Source organism: Semicossyphus pulcher, unplaced genomic scaffold, assembly GCF_022749685.1.
Source record: "Semicossyphus pulcher isolate SPU_LCO1_2020_fin unplaced genomic scaffold, fSemPul1.0.p SCAF_4, whole genome shotgun sequence".
Classification (NCBI taxonomy): domain Eukaryota; kingdom Metazoa; phylum Chordata; class Actinopteri; order Labriformes; family Labridae; genus Semicossyphus; species Semicossyphus pulcher.
The window spans coordinates 21,308,061-21,329,416 of record NW_027211715.1 but is presented as its reverse complement, the minus strand read 5'-3'; positions in this window follow the sequence as shown (position 1 = coordinate 21,329,416).

The following is a 21,356-nucleotide window of genomic DNA, read 5'->3' as shown; positions in this document are numbered from 1 at the left end:
CAGAGGGCACGCGGGACAAAGGGCCCAACACGCTGTCCCTGCCCTCAGACAAGGCCTGAAACAAATGTTACAGCGCTGGCGCAGAAGGGAATCATCCGGCCGGTGTCACTGAATACATTTACCTACCTCAGAGCCCTTTCAGCCCGCTGCTTTGTTTTAGCCCAGGAAGAAGGGAGGGCGTGAATGGAGGGGCGGGAGGAGGCAGGGACTGGGGGGCGAGAGGGGGTGTCAGTGTGTGTGTGTGTGCAGTGAGAGAAAAACGAAAGGAGGGAGGAAGGGAAGTGAACGAATGAAATGAACGAAAGAAGCTCCAGGTTTCCACAGTGACCGCCTGAGCTCTGAAAACACCACAGCCTCTCTGTGTGTGTGAGTCCATGTCAGTGTGTGTGTGTGTCCTCCCCCAACAAGGACGCCAGGAGGTCTTGTTGATTGTTGTGTTTTGTTTTTCTTTTGGCCTCCCGCTCCCTTTTCTCCTCCTTTGTCTCTGCTGTCCTTCCTGGGGTCCTTTTAGGCTAATTGGAGACCTGGAGAGCAGAGCAAACTGCAGACAAGACGTCCTCTAAGCTCCTCGACTCCCGTTTGGTCAAATAATTAACAGTGAGAGAGAAGTATTCGGTCAACACGAGTGGCAGTCACAAAGTCAGAGTGCCGCTCTGTTGTTTTCGCTTAAAGGGTTTGACTTAAGTTTGAATTCCTCACGGATACGACAGAAAGTGCTGGAGTGCTCAGGAGCTAGTATCTGCTGCACATTCAAAGCTTTGCGATGTTTGACTTGGTTTTAAGAGTTCAACGAAGATGCAGAAGAAGAGTTTTCATTTCAAAACATCTTGTAAAAGGATCACTGCCTTCAAAAGGAGTTCATTTGTGAAGATACTTATTGTGAGCGAGTGTCAAATGAACAACAAACTTTATATGTTTATTGATTATCTGAGTTTTGATTTTCTGTAAGTCAGAATCATTTTGTGTAAGTTGTTGTTTAATTATCTAAAACGCACTTTATACTGTGTCTTGACTACAGCCCAATACTAAAATGTTCTTTTAAACATGTAAAATATATATGAAAACTAACATTTTCAAGGCCAAGGACTAATACTAAAGTATATTTTTATTATCTCAACTACAATAGGCCATAAAAAAAAAACATTTTACTGTTATAGAAACAAAAAGCCTTAATCTGTATAATTTCATTCATTAATCACAAGTTGGATCCAGGTGCTGTTTGGCATCATTCTTAAAAAATAACTTAAAGCTGCAGTGAGGAGTTTTTCACTGGTGATGAAACAGACTGAAATTAATTCTGATTACTCTATATGAGCTGCAAAACCAAACCAGACCATCAGCGACAACGCTGATTATTTCTATATAGTTATTTTTAATGCCTGAAACTGCTGGTGGGGGTTAGGTGTTAGACGAAGCGATTAATTGCACACTGCCTTGTTTACATTTTCCAGGTCAAACATTTAAAGTGAGTGATACATATGTTAAAGAAAGCAGGATGAGGTATTTAGTTAAAAACCACCACTTGAGCATGAACAGGACAAAATCAGCAAAGAGATAAGAGGTACGTCTTTGTCCACAGGGGGCGCCAAAATCAACACAAACTAAAGTTCCTCACAGGAGCTTTAAGTCATGATATGTTAAAAATATACAGTATGAAAACTAATATTTTCTTGGACTAATACGAGAGAATATTCTTATTATCCATTAAAATTCTGTTTATTTTCTTGATGAAACATTTAATCATTTTGTCTGCAAGAGTCAGAAAGTACTAAACTTCAAACATGCTTCAGTCATGTGATCACTGATTTTAACCTTAGTATGGAACCGTCCTCCAACATGGAGAGAGGCGTTACAATGTATGTTGACTTTTATGTCATACACTGTTTGTGAACTGTGTTCATCTGTATTGTTTTTAATTGTTTGTATTGTAATGTGTGTTTTTTAGATCTTCATGCTGCAGTTGTGTGTTGTGTTGTGCACGGCCCCTGTCAAATAAACTATTAAACTAGTATTGTACAATTCCCCTTCTTGGAAATGTTTCACCAAACAACAATCAAGCGCACACAAAAAAGTTATACAATTATAGAAAACTAAACAAGCCTTAATCTCTACAATTTCATCTGATTTCGTATCAATATCTTCCTCTTTCTGTTTGTTAGGCAGGTTTCCGATTTTAACTTCTATGATGAACTTCAAAAGCATTTCTGTACAGTCTCTACTCCAACACATTGTAATTCAACTAAAGGGAAGAACTGTATGAGAAGTTATAGACAGAGTGTCCACCGCGTGCACATTTCCCTCCAGTAAAAAGCCCAAACTCATCCCCTTCCCCACCAGAAAGTAATTAGTGTGTCATTTCTCCCATAATCCCCTCAGCTAATCTCCTCCAATCCACTGGGTTTGATTCAGTCATCTTTTCTCTCATATTCTAATCCATTTTGCCTTTGAGTTTTTGTGTGGCTCGCAGCGCGCCGCCCCGCTCACAAAGAGCAGTCACTGAGCTATGACATTAAAGGTATTGTTGGGCAGGCCTCGGCCCAGCGGCCCCCTTATATGGGCTCACTGTGCAAGGAAGTGCGTGTTTTCATCCTTGTTGTCATGGGGATGAACACACACACACTTACGAGCACATAACCGCCTCCCCCTTCATCAGCCTCCCCTTGTTCCGATTTTAGCTGACATAAATTCATTCTTTTGTGCGGGACGTGCTGATTCGTCTCCCACCATGTCGCAGCCTTCAGCACCTGAACTCTGAAATATGAAGCAGGAAACTGTGTTTCTGTCATACAGGGGGCGATGCACGGTGAAGCATGTTTTATGAAGGTATGGCCGGGAGGGATGAGAGGAAGGTCTTGTGTGTAACTCAGGCTGTGCCACCACAAACTACCAGCGCTATTCATCAGGGCTTTCAGGGGAGTCAAAGAGAGGAGATGAGAAACAGAGCGGACTGCGGCGTTAAAAGGGTTAAACATGACCTCGGGAAATCACCGGCTAGAACTGCACAAACACACACTTGTCTACTATCTATGACGAGTACATGGGAACATTGGTTCATGGTGCAACATGTTCAAGCATTCAGTGAACCCAGCTATAAGCAGAAGTCATGAATTTATTAGCAAACTAAGGCAAACTTACAACACAAAACTAGCTTCTTTCATAAAACACTAAAAGAGAAGCCGATCTGTGCAAAACACTAATAAGTAAACAGAGCGAGAACACTAAGGCCTCAAAGGAAACGCCCTCCGTCCACTGAAGGAGTAAGCACGAGTGGAGATCCCACTTCAGACACACACGCAGCCGAATGGCCCTCTGGCAACTGGCTGCCTCCTCTCCGCTCTGCTCTTTATACTCCTGCCTTGATTGCTTAAGGTAACACAGGTGAGCTTAATGAGCTGCTGCAGCGAGTAGAAGAGCTACACCCAGAGAGACACACAGCACAAACTGCACACCACTGCAGCACATAACATGAGGTTATATTTTCTTAAGCGCTTGTGCTTTCAGTCTGAGAAACCTGAAATGAACTTTAAATGTCTTTCACTGGTAGTTTTAGTGTCATATGGAGGGGAAAAAGCACAATAAACTTTTGACTGAAAGTGAATTTTCATTTGTCGGTGCTCAAATTTTAAAATTAACATCCTACATTTTAACACTTTTATTGTGTATAAGCACAAAAGTAAAATTAACAAAATGTACAAATCAGAAATAAAAGCACTCATTTTGCTGATTAGTCCATTTCCAACTGTTACATAACATCTAAGTACTGATGCATTCACGTGTGAGCAAAATTTAATGTAGGTTGAGATGGAGCTATTCTGAACTACCATTCAAACAACATAGATGTTAAAGAAAGCTTAAAGCTGCAGTGAGGAGTTTTTTGCTGGTTATGAAACAGACTGAAATGAATTCTGATGACTCTATATAAGCTATAAAAGCAAACCAGACCATCAGCGACAAGATTAATTATTTCTATATAGTTATTTTTAATGCCTGAAACCAGTGGCGGGGGGTAGGTGTCACAGGAAGTGACTGACTGCACGCTGCCTTTGTTTACATTTTCCAGGGCAAAAATTTAGAGTGGGTGATGCATATGACTGTTAAAGAAAGCAGGATGAGATTTATAGATAAAAACCACCACTTAAGCATGAACAGGACAAAATCAGCAAAGAGACAAGACGTACGGCTTTGTCCACAGGGGGCGCCAAAATCAACACAAACAGAAAGTTCCTCACAGGAGCTTTAATAATGTTAAATTTTGACTTTGGGAACAACCGTCGTCACGTTTTGATGACAGCAGTCATCAAAACCAGATGACCTAAGACGTCCGCAGGGTTCATACCGGGTTGGGAGATCTGAGAAGTATCAAGGAAGTGATTTGTAGACAAGCAGAAATGTTTTAAAGTTAATTCCATGAGAAACTGGTGGCTAAGTGTCATTGAGAACATATACTTTCTTGGTCCTTGTTGAAACCCTGGTGGTAGCACTCTGGATCAGCTGAAGCTTTGGTAGTATAGTAGACGGACCAGAGTCATGCAACCGTGTTTAAAGTAACAGAAATACTCACAAGGACTTAAAGTGGTACTGTGATTAATGAGATATCTTTTAATATCCCAACATCATTACATACTATTTCATAACTTCTTTCAAAATAAAAGTCATCAAATACAGACCCAAACCTGAGGTCATGACTCTAAGTTGTAACTATTCTGTAACATCGTCTGTTACTGTTATCATCACTCCCTTTCCCCCTCTGCCTCCTCCTGCCTCTCTCTCCATCACTCTGCGTGTCTCTCAGTCTCAGACTGCCTCTAACCTGTCTGCCACGGCCTCAAACACAACAAAGAGATATGTTTGCCATACATCCACCACGGCCATATGTCAAAATAGGCCTCCCATTGTCGCACGAGACACCTCCTTCAAATCTCCATGCTGCTAATTGAGTTTGTCCATGAAGCGCTCTTTCACTGTCAAATGTTTGAGAGCCAAGTCCCTCGTCAATCTTTCCCGAAAGTCAACAGTGGGCCAGACATGCACAGAAACACACACACACACACACACACGACAATGCAGCGCCGAGGGGTCTGGGACATCCCGCAGACAGCATCCTGTTCCTGCTCAATGGCTCTTGTGTCACAAAGGACAATTTGGCTTCTTTCTGGCGCTGCTACCTGCGTGGTATCTGAATGCCTCCCTCACTGACTTGTGGCCTCAGGTTTTTGTGTTTTTGTTTTGGGAACGTCTCTCCCCTGCTTCCCTCTCTCCTCCTTCCCTCCCTCCCTCGCTCCCTCTCTCTACTCTTTCTCAAGTGGTCTGCTGTCCTGGGAACCTGGCTGGCTGCCCCGCTGACAACTCGCCACCCCCTCCACCACCACCACCAACACCAACGCCATACACCTACCCCATCCCTTCAGCACACTGTCTCACAATGACACGCACCATTTTACATATAAACAATTGCTTATGAAGAAAACACAATTACTGACCTGCAGCCTGACATGCAAATATATGTTGAAATGAAGACACACAGAGCAACACACAGTGGAGACAAAGGCAGAGCTTAACAAGCAGTGTGCCAGAGAGAGGGCAAAAGGCATGAGAAGAGAGCAATTTGCCAATTTTCAACTGCACAAATATAAAGGAACACACACACACACACACACACGGAGCGCAGTGCTGTGCTATGTTTTCTCCAGGACTGAGATAAACCCCAGTGTTGTAGTGGAACACGCAGGTAGTTGGCAGTACCTCAATCCACTTAAATTAAATATAATGAATGATTTATGCTGATATAATTAAACCACACAAGACTGGTGATTAAAGGAACTCAGTATTAGGCTCAGTGGTTGTGTGCTCTGAGCTCCAGGGTTAGCTCACTGTGGAGTCTGTGTGTGCAGGACAGAGCGGGGAGCTGTAGTAAGGGAAACTAACTGCTAAAAAGTAAAAGCTTTAACGTTAAGAACGAAACTTTTGTTAATGCTGCACAACTGTGTGGCAAGAACACATGAGTTTTTAGTCCTAGTTAGGCTTTCTGATGATGACCTGTAAGTGCCAGAGGTCAAGTCAGCTGCTAGCCAAACAGCTAAATGTAGAACGGAGGAAAGGGGAGGGAGACTTGACTTGTAATGAAGATGCACTCCAGCTAAAGAACAAAGAGTGGATTTCAGAGCAGGACAAAGCGGTTGGAGACATGTTAAGTGGATACGATCAGAAGGGTAGTTATTAGGTTGAATGTATCTCATAGGGAAAGTTACACTATTACAACCTTGAGTGTGATATTGCTTAAATGCAACACGTTCAATGTGGGTAGAGACCACAGTGCACTATGTAAGGGCTCAATAACCTTTCATTTCGCCTGTGCAACATAACATAGCAGTGTAACTGGGATGTGTGATTCTAACTGAATCTGATACTGCAGTTTTTGAGCAAGTTTCCGCTGTGAGTTTACCATCTCCACATGATGCGCATGGAGTGTGTGTGTCTGTGTGTGTGTGTGTGCAGAGAACGTGGCGGCAGGCAGCAGTCCCCCCCCCACCCCCCGAGGATCCTCGTTCATTACCCAGAGGTCACAGCCCACGCCTGGCCACTTCCTGCCTGACCTCCCTCAGGAGAGCAGAGCATGCTGGGCCGTGGATCACACGTGCTGGTCACAAACAATCCTACTTCCTGTCCCAGTTTGGGTTAGAGACACAGAGGGAGAGAGAGAGAGAAAAAGAGAGAGAGGGACAGAGAGAGAGTCCTGGCTTCTATCTGCCACTTGCTGTGCTCACTTCCTGCACTCTCACGCTCTCTCTCTGTCTCTCGCTCTTATTCATTAGCCTCCTGACTATTCACCCCGGCCCAGCCCGCCCAGCCCCAGAACTGGGAACAAAATACTCACTGGTCATCTTGTTCCAAACTTCCTCCCACACTCCCCCGTATAAAGACATGAGTCATATGGGCCTGAATCAAGTTTGAAAGAGGACGCTTTCACATGTGGGGTTTCTCAGTATATTGTGGGAAGTTTGTGAACTGAGGCCTTAAACAAAGTCATTGTGCGGCTCTACATCGTCGGCCTACGTAGCAACTTGTGCCAGAAACGGTTACAACAAACACCAACTGACTGGACTGTAAAAGAAAACACAAAAGCCAAATAGGAGAGAAAAATGTTGTGTAAGCTTCTTATAGCCTGACCAATACTGGGTGTTTGAGGCCAACATTGATATGTTAGAGTGAAGAATATATCAGCTGTCTCTTAACCTCTGACATGATATTCATTCTGAATACACCGAGCTTGGACAGGGGAAAATTTGCCTTCATTGTTGTCTAACCAAAAGTGGTGATGGAAAGCGTTACTTAATTTTTCCACTAATTCTTCTTCTATTAGTGGAAAACATGGTTGTGGATGCACAGTGGGGAATAAAAGAGGTGGCGCTCTCCTAATAACATGTCAGTGTACTGTCAAAATGATTTTAAAGCTGTTGTTCATAGTGTTTTAAACAATGCAATGTTTGCATGAAGTTACTGTCGGACAGGCTCTCTGAAAGTAAAGATTTACATCACATTTGTTGTCATAATGTTTTGCTCTTTAAACTCTATCGTACCTTGAATCCAATTAACGCCACCTTTATTCAAATGTCACATTTCAGAATGTCGCCTGGCCAACAATGGCTGGATTCCAAAGGCTTCTAATAGGGTCTCATCAACATCTCCTTTTCACATCTCCTTGCAGGACAGCATGAAATCTTGGATCTGATAAAAGATAGATTTCATACACGCTCTATTTGCCTCCAAAACTTTAGATCTATAGCATCTGTCACTTCATACACAGGGTATTGAGCATTCAGAGAGGACCTTTACTGAAAAGTCGGCTAAAATGAAGACTGATGCGCTGAATAGCGTCTCAGGACATCTTATTGATGCCAGATGGGCTTTGTGAGCACTAGATTGGCCCCAAGAAAGAGACCTTGCACAAACATTATTGTTTACCAGTGCAGAGCCATTGTTGGCCCGGCGTCTGTCACTGACGCTCCAGCATCGTACCAAATTAGACTGCAGCGGCAGGGGTGCTGATATCCCCTCGCTTTCACCGCTCCTATAGCCCCGTGGCTGGACCACAAGCCCTTTTTGTCATCGGTCAGCCGCCGCTACAATGTCCCTCCAGGAGACTGACCCCTGACTCACCACAGGGGGGCCGGCCAGGCCTGAGCAGGGTCAGGCCTGTCCGGGGTTCTTGACTCTGGGATCTGACCCTGGCCCGCTCCCCTCCCGTTGGGTCAGGCCCTGAGTCAGGAGAGCGAGGTCTCCTGTGGAGAACAGGGGATGAGCGGCTATTCACTAGAGCTGAACCAGGAGCTGTGTCCGGCTCAGCGCTGACCACCGGGGACCGAGCAGGTCAGCCGGGCCAGGCTCCTGCTGCTGGTCTCAGATCACAGAGTGAAAGCAGCCGCGCTCATTAGGGAAGGCATTCTGCTCTGGAGATATGTGTGAAAAGTCCCAATTAGCTGGAATTAGGTTGCACGCTGCAGTGACGCCCCAATTTATCATATTGATCAGACTCCTGGTGTTCAGTCCAATTCCTCATATTCACAAAGGCGTGATGGTGAGGAGCTGCACAGTCCATGCAGAAGTAACGCTAAGAAAATCCAGATGGTGATTCCCCTGTTAATACGCATGCAACAATATCACACACAAACACACCATGACAGCAACTGGGTAGTGCAAACATTCACATGTAGAACAAAACAGATCCACATTCACTCACTAACCCAGATCCTCTAAAGACTTCCAGCAAGACAGCAGTCAAGCCTCTAATCAGACGGATGGACCCTCTACCTGTATGTAGTGAGTCTTACGTAAATCGTGACATAACTTCAATTTCATATCTTTACACGTTGATAAGACTTCTCTCAGTGGAGAAATTGATGTCCATGCCTCCAATATGATTTAGTCTGCCTGTATGAGGTAAAATACTGGTTGAAATTGACGGCTTTAAAACGATTTAACATCTGTGTGCTAAAATGCCAACAATGCTAACTTGCTGGTTGAGGTTGATGAGGTAATGTTTCCTATTTTCAACATCTTAGTTAGTTAGTGTGTTAGCATGCTAAACTTTAAGTCTGAGAGGGTTATGTTTACTGCTTTTGATAAATTCAGAGTTTTCTGCACTCATTCTTTGATGTAACAGAGATGGAAGTATGAAAGTGTGATGTCCCTTCAACAACTTCAGTAACAAATAAACATGACTAAGAGTCTACAGCCATGCTAGCAACTGTGGAAGGCTGTAATTAGGCGTAGTGCTTTGTGCTAACTGCTAATATCTGTGTGCTAACATGCCGGCGATGCTAACATGATGATTTAGGTTGTTGGGGTAATGTTTCCTATTTTCATCATCTTAGTTAGTTAGTTTGTTAGCATGCTAAACTTTAAGTCTGAGACGGTTATGTTTCCTACTGTTTTTGATAAATTCAAAGTTTTCTGCACTCAGTCTTCGATGTAACAGAGATGGAAGTATGAAAGTGTGATGTCACTTCACCTCTTGAGTAACAAGCTAACATGACCAAGCGCTTACAGCCATGCTAGCAACTCTGGAAGGCTGTAATTAGGCTTAGTGCTAAATGCTAACATCTGCATGCTAACATGCTGACAATGCTAACATGCTGATTAAGATTGATAAGGTTATGTTTACCATTTTCAACATCTTAGTTTAGTGTGTTAGCATGCTAACATTTGCTAATTAGCACTAAACAAGTACAGTTGAGGTGTCAATAGTTTGCAGGTAAAAACAAATAATCAAACATTTACATTTTTGTCCTGATGAGGGGGCTAACTGAAATAAAGGGAACAAACAAAGGTTTTTGGTCCTGAGGGTGACAGTGTCAATTCATCCAATATATGTCAAGATAAGTCATCAAAATCCACAAAGTTTATAGGATGAATCCTCTGAGAACAATGAATGTCTGTAACAAGATTGTACACCTAGCTACTGTAAGACCCAGATTACCATCTCTCAAGGCTACAACCAGACAACATGCCGCCACCAGCCATGGCCCCCTCATGCTCCTCTGGTTTTCAGGCTGAATTGACATAAAAGACCAAAAAAGGTTGGGAGGTGAACTGATAACACACAAGGACAGGTTGTGCCTTGTTCCATAAGACTCCCAAATGTCTGTCTCCCCCCTCATACATCCATCCATCCATCCATCCATCCACCTAACCGCACATCCATCTCTCTCTGTCGACACCGTGTGACCGAGCTCAGGTTTTGGAGAGGAAGCCCCTGTCAAGATAGGGTCCTTATCACGACCAGGTCAGCCCCTCCTGTTCCCATCATCCATCAGGCGGGCAGCCACCTGGACGACTGCTGACCCTCGCTACAGGCTGATTGGACAGGCAGCCAGAGAGGACACACAGGAGTGGAGGAGATAAGAGAGATAACAAGCCTGAGCACATTCTTGTAGTTCAGCATTTTTCTAGAGAAGTCTCACATGCTTTCTTCAACTTACATAAGAAGTTTTTTATAAATGAAGAGAGGAGTCAAAACTGTCTAATGTAACCAGAAAGCTAATTCTACTCTGGAGTTCAAGTAAAACTGGTCTCTTCCCAAGCCGCTCTGGATTGTGTTTTTATGACCTGTGGAAGTGTGGAAAGGCCTCACATCTCCTCAGAGACATCCCAGCCCCCTCTTCTACCTCACTCCCCTCCTCTCATCCTCTTCTCATCCTCCTCCTATTCTGTTTGTTTTGCTTGTATTAGTACCCCAGAGGACCGAATTATGGATCAACAGAGGAACATCCATCTCCATCTCACCTTAGCCTCCCGCTCGTGCTAAAATAAGTGGCCAATTAACTTGGCGGCAATCGTGTGTGCTTGTCCTCATCCGAGTGTAGATTAATGACCGGCCAACGCTTTCCCTCCCCAGGCCCATTTATCAGAACCAGCAACTAGGTCACACGATGACTAAACGCCCGGTCGCTGCAGCCTCCTGGGGCCCAGGTCCCTGCTTCGCCGTGGGCTCCAATTGGATTTAATTGCTCGGCTTTCTGTTGGTTGTGAGAGGAAAAAGAGATGACTCCACTGGCAGGTCCCATTAGCCTGTGCGGCGGCGAGAGCTGAGGAGTCTGGGATGTCGCACGTCCAGTGAGTGCTGGTTTGAAGAGGACTCATGGTCCACTTCATTAAAACATACCCACTTAGGTGAAGTTGGACTTTCCTTAGACCGTCTGCAGTGTCGGCCATCATGATTCAAAGGCTTGTCAGGAGTAGAGGCAGAGGGTGACAAGAAAGCAACTCATAAGGGGAATTCCAGTTTCATATAACTTTGGTCTCAGTTTTTGCCGGCAAATCAATTGGGATGATTCAACACTATTAAAAAGAAGTTGCAAGGGTCATGCAGTCAGATGATAAAACAAGTTTTAAACCCCCTTAGCAAAACTTACTGGGAAGAGAAAACAAGACGAACAGTAAGGAAACATGTAAGCTGTGTTTCTGTTCGGGGGCTGTATATTTCGAAAGGATGCAGTCTATGGAGGATGAGTCATTCGTAGCTTGTGTAGAGCGCTAAGGCCAAACTGAAATGAGACGTTCTGGTCTAAGGAGGATTTTCTGTTTGCGTCACCAGCTGTTCCCGCCCTGAACCTTGTGTCACTAAACGTCGCTCCTGTCAATTAGCAACAGGTAGCTAGTGGGATAACCAGCAATCATAACTAGCATCATATAAACTTTGTTTCAAGGACCCTTTTGATATTTATTACATTTGTATCGCTAGCTATTCGATTGAGTTGAAACCAAAAACTTTTCCATATAAAAGTTTATTCCTCGGTCGTTTAAGAGTCTGCCATCTTGTTTGAATTGGCGCGCAATCAATCTCGGCCCAGGAAAAGGCGGACGCATTTGTTGGCTGCATCTGAAGAAGCCTTCGAAATGGGACAGTCTTTGATGTGCCGCTGCGACACAATTTGGCCTTCAAATACGGCCTTCGAAGGATGCAGCCCCTGAATTGGGACACAGTTGTACAGTCCCAATTTCCATCTCCATCCCCATTTACAGACATACAGCTACTTAGATTTACTGGCTATATTTGGCTTGTTACCTGGACATATCTACATATGTTACTTTAAGTACATGATAACAGGGCCGTCCGTATTTTGGTGGATTCAAGGCTTTAAGAGGAAGGTTTGCGGGTGTCTTGACTTAAGGTTATTTTCAGGTCAAGAATGAACCTTCAGTTTCAAGACAAAGTTGTTTAAATTTTCCTTTGAGAAAATGTTTCTCACTAATGGCCTATAATACATTTCTGTCTTTTGAACCCACAACATTTCCCACAAGTTTGAATACTGCAAGACAATTTAGCACTCCTCAGTAAGTCAATAATAATGACAGCCCTCCGTCTCTGGTCCCTGGGAATGTGAGGCGTGAGGCTCGTCTTAAATCAGCGGCCCCTGCACGCCACTTCATCTCCCTGCCCACTTCATTGATCAGTACCAAATGTGATTAGTGCGTGTAAGTTCGTGAGGGATGCTTGATGAAATTAGTCTGGCGGACGTTCGTAATAGAATTACCGTGTGCGGGTCAGTCTCTGAGGGCAGCCTGGGGACATCAGCAGCTGTTAATGTTGGAGTGAGTCAGGAGCCCGGTGAGTGTCTTTTTATCAGCCGCTAATTGAGTCCTGAGTCAACAAGTGGAGGTTGTGTGGCGTGTGTGTGCGTGTGTCCGTGTTTGTGTGGTGGACTCCTGCAATACACCTGAAGTCCTTTTGAGCTCAACCTATAGATTCTCTGTACATGTTGAATAGAGAAATTACCTTGTTTCTCAGAGGATATTATGCCTCCAATTGATCTCATTTTAAGGGGGTTTTAGGTCTTTTAACTTTGAAAGACTGATTAAAATCAAATCATTCTCATATATTTTGAGATTGGACTTTTCTTAATTGTCAGCTGATGTTCTTATCCAGAGCTGGGTCATCTTTTCCCGACTATCACAGCAGACGTTGTCCATGGCTGGGTGCCCTCCATGCAGAGCTGGCCAGGGTGAAGGAGGGTATCGATGGCATTTGAAAGGCATCGGAGCGCTGCGGCCAGTCTGACCCCGTCCTGCCCCGGCCTTTCAGCGCCAGGCCCTTTCAGACACACATGGACAATACCGACTGCTCCCTGGCCTCCGACTGGCCTCTGAGCCGATTAGGAACCGGACCTGCCACAGAGGGACGGAGCCATGGCCTGACACCACACACAGCCAACAACTCCCCCCACCCTTTTACAAGGGCCTCCGAAGGGGCCGCTAGGGGCCAAGGTCAGCGGCCATGCTGACCTCTGATCTCCCGCCATGTTTGGACACGTCCGCACACAAAGCGAGGCCCGAGGCAGATGATTAGAATATGGAGGGGATGAAAGGGCAAGAGGGCTCCGGACTGTTGCAGGCAGTTGTTTGTGTGTGTATGTGTCTAAAATTGTGTGTGTTGTTGGCATGGCGACCTGGTCAGTGACTGTCGGACCACCGGACCTTCCTTGAACCTCCCTCCGATCCCCCACATGTCCAGCTCTTGTCCCAGGTCTCTTTGTTGGGGGACAGGAGGGAGGAATTACACCAGGGATGATCCCGTATTACTGGGCCTGCCTGCCTTTCAGGTTGGGCTTACTTTTGTTGGCTGGGTCTGTTCTTATCCTCCTCCCAGTGTTGCCACCACTGAGCTGATCCCTTTGATGTCCTCATACACTGACCACCACATCGCAACAATTTACATTTTGTCCCCTTGGAAAAGTTAGAGGCATTGTGTTGGGTTTGGTGCGAAGGTAACACAGAGGATGAAAGATGACGAATTTGTTTTCAAAATGAGGTGAAACCCACTGGCAAGACGAATTTAGGATGGGGAAGGTCTTCACATTAAACGTACAGAACAACACGTCAAAACAAATAAAGTTGAATCTTCTTCAAAGTGTCAGGAGGCTGTTCATGTACAGTATATAACAATGATTTTAAGAATACACTGTGAAGAGTTTGGGTTGGAACTACTTTTCAACTGGGACTCTTAAAAATAATAAAAACTGTTGACGGGATGGGTGAGATTGACATTACCAGATAAAACTGTCTGAAAACAACATTATTACATTAAATTATATTATACCTATTTATTTTGTTGAGTTGGTACTTACCTACATACTCCTAAAAGTTTCAGAGAATATTCTAGCCAATGGAAATCCATAATTTTATTCAAGGTAATGGTGCATTTTATTGTCTCCTGGGGAAACATGGTAAACACCAGGTGATATGTCAGAGAATGTAATGTAATGTGAAAAAATGGGACTAAAGGTACACTGAATAAATACTGCCAACCGTGTACCGCAACGTGATACATCATCATATTTATCCCACCAACTAGTTGTCCTTGTTTAATGCACATGTCTGTTTGTGTGTCTTTACTTTTAGAGTTATTAGTCAAATGACTTGTTTCTGCACAAATACATACCTGGCCAATTAAACTGATTCTGATCTCCCATGATCCCATGCTAAGATCTGATGAAACTACATCTTCTGTAATTGTTTTGATTGAGGGACCAATTGCGGCAGAAATTACATAGCCTATGCCTTTTTTAAAATATGTGCATGCAGCAAACACAATCGAGTCCACATTATAGGTGTAGGCAAAATTACAAACTGATATCTAAAAATTAAAGGTACATTTGAAAAATATCTGTACAGATGTTATTTTGTGATGACTGTGACCCATAAAGACGAGGAGGGTCTTACATTTTCCAGAGAACCATAAGAACAATTTGTGCCCTAGAGATCTGTGATCTGTTCTGGAGCAATTAAAGAAGTTTCCATTTTAAATAATAAATATTTCTTTGATAATAAATGATAAATTGTAAGTATATTTGTATGATGCATTTAGTAATTTTGTTATGAGGTTTAACTCCATCCATCCTTTCAAACTTGAGTTCTTTCTTCCATCTTTTTTTTTACCCTTTATTGGTCAATTATTCTCCTAATCTCACCGTTTTTTCAAACTTCTTTTCCTTAATTAACCACCATTGCGTTTAAAGATCCAAAACAGATGTAACATCTCTCTGTGGCTTACTATAAAACAATAATACTTTTCTTTCTAAATGAACCTTTAAGAAACCAAACCCACTGAGCTGCTCCTCATCTGAACAGCGCCCCCTACATCCTGCTGCACTGCATTAACCTGCGACCCACTGCTAACCCCTCGCCTCCCAGCTGTGTGTGTGTAGCAGGACGCCTTGTGCATGACCAGTGGTCCATACATCTTTTACTGTTCAGTGTGCGCAGCCAGAGGGTCTGTGCGTGCTAATGTTCATATAAATGTGTTTGTGTGTGTGTCCTGGTGGGGCAGGAATGGCCGGGGGTCTCGCTCTGACGCCCCTGTGTGTACTCATTCAGCACAGAGGTCGTGTGTCAGGGGTCAAAGGGTCTTTTGGGGGGTGGTAGTGGTGGTGACTGGTGGAGAAGGAGGAGGGTGAGGTGGTGCACATGCCCCAAAGGTAAGTAGACTATCTTAATTGGCCTCTGGAGACTCTGGGGAGCGCGTGTGTGCTGCGAGTGTTTAAATGTACTTGCTTACCTATCTAATTGTGGACTTCTCCGTCGTTACACATTCACTAACAGGGGACGATCGAGCCAACAGGGGACATTCTTGAGGTCTGCTGATAGTCATGCTTTAAGTCATCCTCTCATCATGTCAAAACCCCTCTGGTGGAATTTTACTAACTTTACGAAGATGTTTTATGACTTGATGTAGCGACAGACTTACTGTAACTGTATGAATGTGATATGAGAGGATTTGACATTGTACTAAAAGGGATTTTTAAGGTTTACTAGTTTTCAGATGCATCACTGCCTTTTTTTATTGATCACTTGTATTGCTTCAATAGTTTTTTAATTGAGCAGCTAAGCAGGCTGCTCATCTTAACACATATGTCCTCTTCAATAATAGTTTTTGCGTTTGTGCGGCTACTGTTGTGTCTTTTATTTATTGTCTGCTTTGAACCTTTCGATGGAAAGCGTGCACATTCTCGGGTTTGATAAAGTCATTTAAACTGATTTACTAAAGGTGAAACAGGCGAACAAGCTGGAACTAAAAATGTAGAGTAAATAGATACAAAAAACTGAATAATGACAAAGAATTAAACAAATGGAACACTTTAAATTTAAAATTTTCTTTTCACTTCAAAAAGAAATAAGTTTGAACTGTTTTCAATATTTGTCTGGGAAATTCAAAAGTCCTTTTTTGGATGGATAGATCATTAAAGTACAGTAAAAGGTGACACATTTAAAAATTTTCCTGCGTGTTTGTGTGTGTTTCTTTTAAGAGTGAACAAATGTTGAGCTCCTTAAATCCTGGAAGCTGCAGGACTGTTTGTGTGTGTGAGACAAAAGACTAAATGTATACATTTCTTCTTGACGTTCTTTATATCCTCTGTTTAGGGGAGCTACCGGCCTGTGTGTGTGTTTGCTCAGGGACAGTCAGTCTTGTGCCCTGCGACAACATTATCCACCTATTAAAGTCCAGCCGTTATTTACCTTCCTCCTCTTAAAGGGACGGGCCGTGTCCGGCTGATAAAAGGCTGCAGAGTGTCTGTTTCACTCGAGGCTGTGGAGACGACCTCGACTACAGTCGCTGAGTGTTGGCAGAGCAAACATTCCTGAGTGCCCTGGATCACACACACACACACACTAACACAATTTAACACACATACAAACACACACACAATGCAGAGGAAGGACACACACATACAAATGGACAATAGCTTTAAGAAACGGCCTCTGAATCTAAAGGGAAACAATCTCATGATGCACATGATTGAAAGTGAAGATACAACCTGTTAATGCAGCAATAACTGTGTCTTAGCTCAACTACATGGTAATAGAAAAGAGTATGTGCTATGGAGTTATTGCCCAAGATTGGCTTTTAAACAGTAAATTCAAGTATTTTATTGTTTTGTACTGACAGGAGATGATGTCCCAAGTGCACTGATGGTAACTGCAATTGTAGAATGACACAACTTAACAAAAACAGACCAAAATATTTTTCCAAAGATGTAATTTTGTTTTCTGTCTCACTACAAGTCACAGTTTAGTTTTACATGTTGAAGCTTTTTGAGTAGCTCTTCTCCTCTTGCTTTGCATTGTTGACAATTAAAACCCACACCAACAGCAAATCAAGTGGATTTAGTCTGGATGCAGACTTTTTAAACTGTACTTTATTTTGACTCTTTTTTTTAAAAGGTTATTTTTTTTTAGCTTTTGCCTTTATTTGATAGGAAACCTTGAAGAGAGTCAGGAAATGTGGGGAGTAGAGAGTGGGGGATGGCTTGCACCAAACAATTGGCAGATCAGGAGTCAAACCTGTGATCAGTGTGGTGACGACTGCGGCCTCTGTACATGGGTCGCATGCGGCCACCAACTGAGCTAAAGTACTGAAAACCTGATGAGGAAGTAGTATGACTTTAGAACACAGCTAATACTCTCATTAAAAGGGAAAGATTTAAAAATAAGCGTTTAACATAGTTTAACTGAACTCATCTTAAATAATAAAAACTAATTTAAAGATATAATAAGTAGGATTTTTCCTTGCATTTTGTCAACAACACATTCAAACTGGGCCCCTCCTCCTGGGCTCTCCGTCACCAGAAGCTCACTCTCACTCTCTCCTGGGAGAACACGCCCACCCCGCCGAGTTAACACCGACTGCATCATGGTTACCTTTGTGCGAGCATGCTAACTGCCGGTTAGCTTGTCCTACCCGGTTTAAGGCCCCTACCTGTCCAACAGAAAGAAGGCCAGCTCTGCATCGCTCTTTCGCCATGTTCGCTGGTCTGAACGGGGCCCAGTTGCTAATTTGAACCACTCCCACACTCTATATGCTGTGATTGGCTCAGGGAAGCACAACAGCGCCCCTCCTGAAAACGTCCCATGCAAAGCAAAACAAGAGAATAGATGCAGAGGGAAGGGTCTCACAAGGGTCTGCACACACACTCACCAACACACATGTATAGAGGCCCATAAGTGAGGATTTATATTATATTTGTAAAAGTCTATATTTCATTTTTCTAGGAAAATCCAACTTATTATACCGTTAAATATGAACTCAATTTAAAACTTCAAGTTGTTCTAAATGGTAACATGAAAGTTTGAACCAAAAGTGCTAGTGTCCATCGTAAGGGCTAAACTGAGACTTATGTTTCATTATATCAATACTAAGATCGAGTTTTTATATAATGAACTGCAATTTAATCCGGTTTATGGTAATTTAAGTTGGTCCAACCCAAGCTTTAACTCCTACACACACACACACGCACACACACGCACAAACACACACAGGGGCATGCCCTGGCCTGCTGTTGCCGTTGTCCAGCGGTGGTGAAGCTGTTCTCTGGCAACAGTCAAACAGTCGGCGGGCAGCACAGAGACACCCTGACTGACTGGTTCAATATTTGCTGGTCCAGAGAGGAGGCGTGTGGAGGCTGCAGGAGGTCAGGAGGTCAGCGGGGCGAAGCGGTCGGCTTTCAGGCCCGACACGACTGACCAGCAGGTGAGCAAACAGAGAGGCTGCAGAGGAGGAGGAGCACGACGGGACACGATGGTATACACCAGAGATGGATTTCACTTTAACGCTTTAATTTTGTTATTCAGTTTGTGCGAATGATCATTAATTCTGATAAAAGCTTACATTTTTATCCCCGGAGAGCTGCATACTGACTTATGGATTTTAGATTCAATATTAATTCTAATATTCATCTCATTCCCTCATGTGTGTTATATTACATACTGGTACATTTATTAAGGACAAGATAGATTCCCTTATTTTTCACCCAGAGCTGCTCTTCATCCAGTTAAAAGCTCTGCGTAACTCTCCCAAATTTCCCCCGGGGATTAATTAAGCATTTCTGATTCTGATCATTTGTGTGAAGGTCATGTGAAAAAAAAGCGTTTATTGTGTGTGAAGCAAATGAGCAAAGATTCCTGACAACACTGAATAAGTAACACAGCAATCCCCTTGTCTTAATCTGACGTGATGTCAGGCGGGTTGAAATAGAGAAGACACTGAACTATTCATTTCGATAAGCCTGTTTCACTGTTTATCTGCCAAAACACATGTAAAACAGCCCCGTTAGAAAATGCAGATCTAATTAAAAGTGAAAATGAGATCAGGATTTCCAGCTCACAAACTTGATCACTTTACCAGACCTGTTGTCATTTCATGAACATGATAATAGTATTGCTACAGAGCCTGTCTCAAACATTCACGCTCAGCCTCACTGTGTGTTTGCTTTTGGTTTTAGCGCCTGCTAAGATACTATTGATGGCCAGTCAAGTAATGTCACCAGACCGTTTTTGGTCCGGCCTCACTGTGGCACTTAGGCGATGAAAGCGGGTCCTCAGCGTCCCCCATCCAGCAACAAGTGCGGCCCCCTGTCAGCGCCAGCCTGCAGGAGGAAGCAGATCAGCCTGACTGACGTAAGTAGTGTGGACAGATACAATTTCAGCCTGGCAACACAGCCAGGATCTGGCAACCCTGCTCTGTGTTTACCTAAAGGCTAAGGCAGCTGAGCCCAGATCTCACCTGCTGGCCTCCCTGGCTGCCATGAATGCTCCCATAATCCCTCTAAGTCCATGCAAACCCAGAGCTGCTTCTTGTGCTAAAAGCTCAGAGTCCCTCCCTCGCTCTAAGACCTCCACTCGATTAAGAAACAGTTTGTGCGACGATCACTTTTTCCATGGCAACTTTGCATGGCTCCGTTCTGCAGGGGAGAAGTTCCCACCCCTCTCTTTACACACACACACACACACACACACGAACACACATTTCTTCACCCACTGTTTCTGCATTTAATCACTCAGTCACACTTTACCCGCCTTTCGGAGAGAGGTTGGTAAAGTGTAACAGTGTTTATGATAGCTTACACACTACAGGCTGGATTCTTAAGATGTTGATCAACTCAATATGATATATATATAAACTGATAGTGACTTTAAGCATGTTTTCATTCCTGCATTTCTCTTGTATGTAGTATATAGTATGTAGTATGCAGTATGCAGTATATAGTATGCAGTATGTAGTATGCAGTATGCAGTATATAGTATGCAGTATGTAGTATGCAGTATGTAGTATGTAGTATGCAGTATGTAGTATATAGTATGTAATATGTAGTATATAGTATGCAGTATGTAGTATGTAGTATGTAGTATATAGTATGTAATATGTAGTATATAGTATGCAGTATGTAATATGTAGTATGTAGTATATAGTATGCAGTATGTAGTATGTAGTATGTAGTATATAGTATGCAGTATGTAGTATATAGTATGCAGTATGTAATATGTAGTATGTAGTATATAGTATGCAGTATGTAGTATGCAGTATGTAGTATATAGTATGTAATATGTAGTATATAGTATGCAGTATGTAGTATGTAGTATGTAGTATATAGTATGTAATATGTAGTATATAGTATGCAGTATGTAATATGTAGTATATAGTATGCAGTATGTAGTATGCAGTATGTAGTATATAGTATGCAGTATGTAATATGTAGTATGTAGTATATAGTATGCAGTATGTAGTATGCAGTATGTAGTATATAGTATGTAATATGTAGTATATAGTATGCAGTATGTAGTATATAGTATATAGTATGCAGTATGTAGTATGTAGTACGGCATTTCAAACACAGCCCTTGTTCTCCTGGTGGACAGAATCTCATTTATACATTATTTTCCTCATAAACTACTAGTGACTAATATCCAGTTCCAAATGGCGCCCCCTACAGGCCCGGAGTACTTCTGTTCTGATGAATGGAGGTGTTTTTCTGTTGCATTTGTTTTCTGGTTTTTGTGTTTTGGACTTTTCATTGTTTATGTATTTGCAGCGTGTTTGCTGCTCATGTATATCTGCTTATACAGTACATTTCCTTTGCTGAATTAGTTTGAGATTATTGTATGTGTTTTTGAATTTGCAGCCCGTTTCTTGACATTGTCTGGGGCGTTGCAGAATATTTGCCCCTGTCGACCACTATGGTATTCAAATCAGTTTTTTGTTTCATTGGATTAGCTGCAAGTGTTAGTGGCAGGTAATGCAGGGCAATGCAACTAGAAATTTAGTTGCTGATGACACAAATCTGATAAATTTGAATGTCCTCGTTTTTTGATATGACAGTTTTGAAGCCTGGGTTTGTCTTAAAGGACATCTTGTGGCACAAACAAGACACTGATAAGGATTTGGCACTCTGTCTGTGCTGTGATAACAGTCCAGCTCTTGTGTTTGTTTTTCTTCTGCTGTGTGACGGCCGACCCCGCGTGTGAGCGGACACCCTACATCTTGCCGGATTAGTGGGAAAATATAGAAACACCATCAGGGATTTATT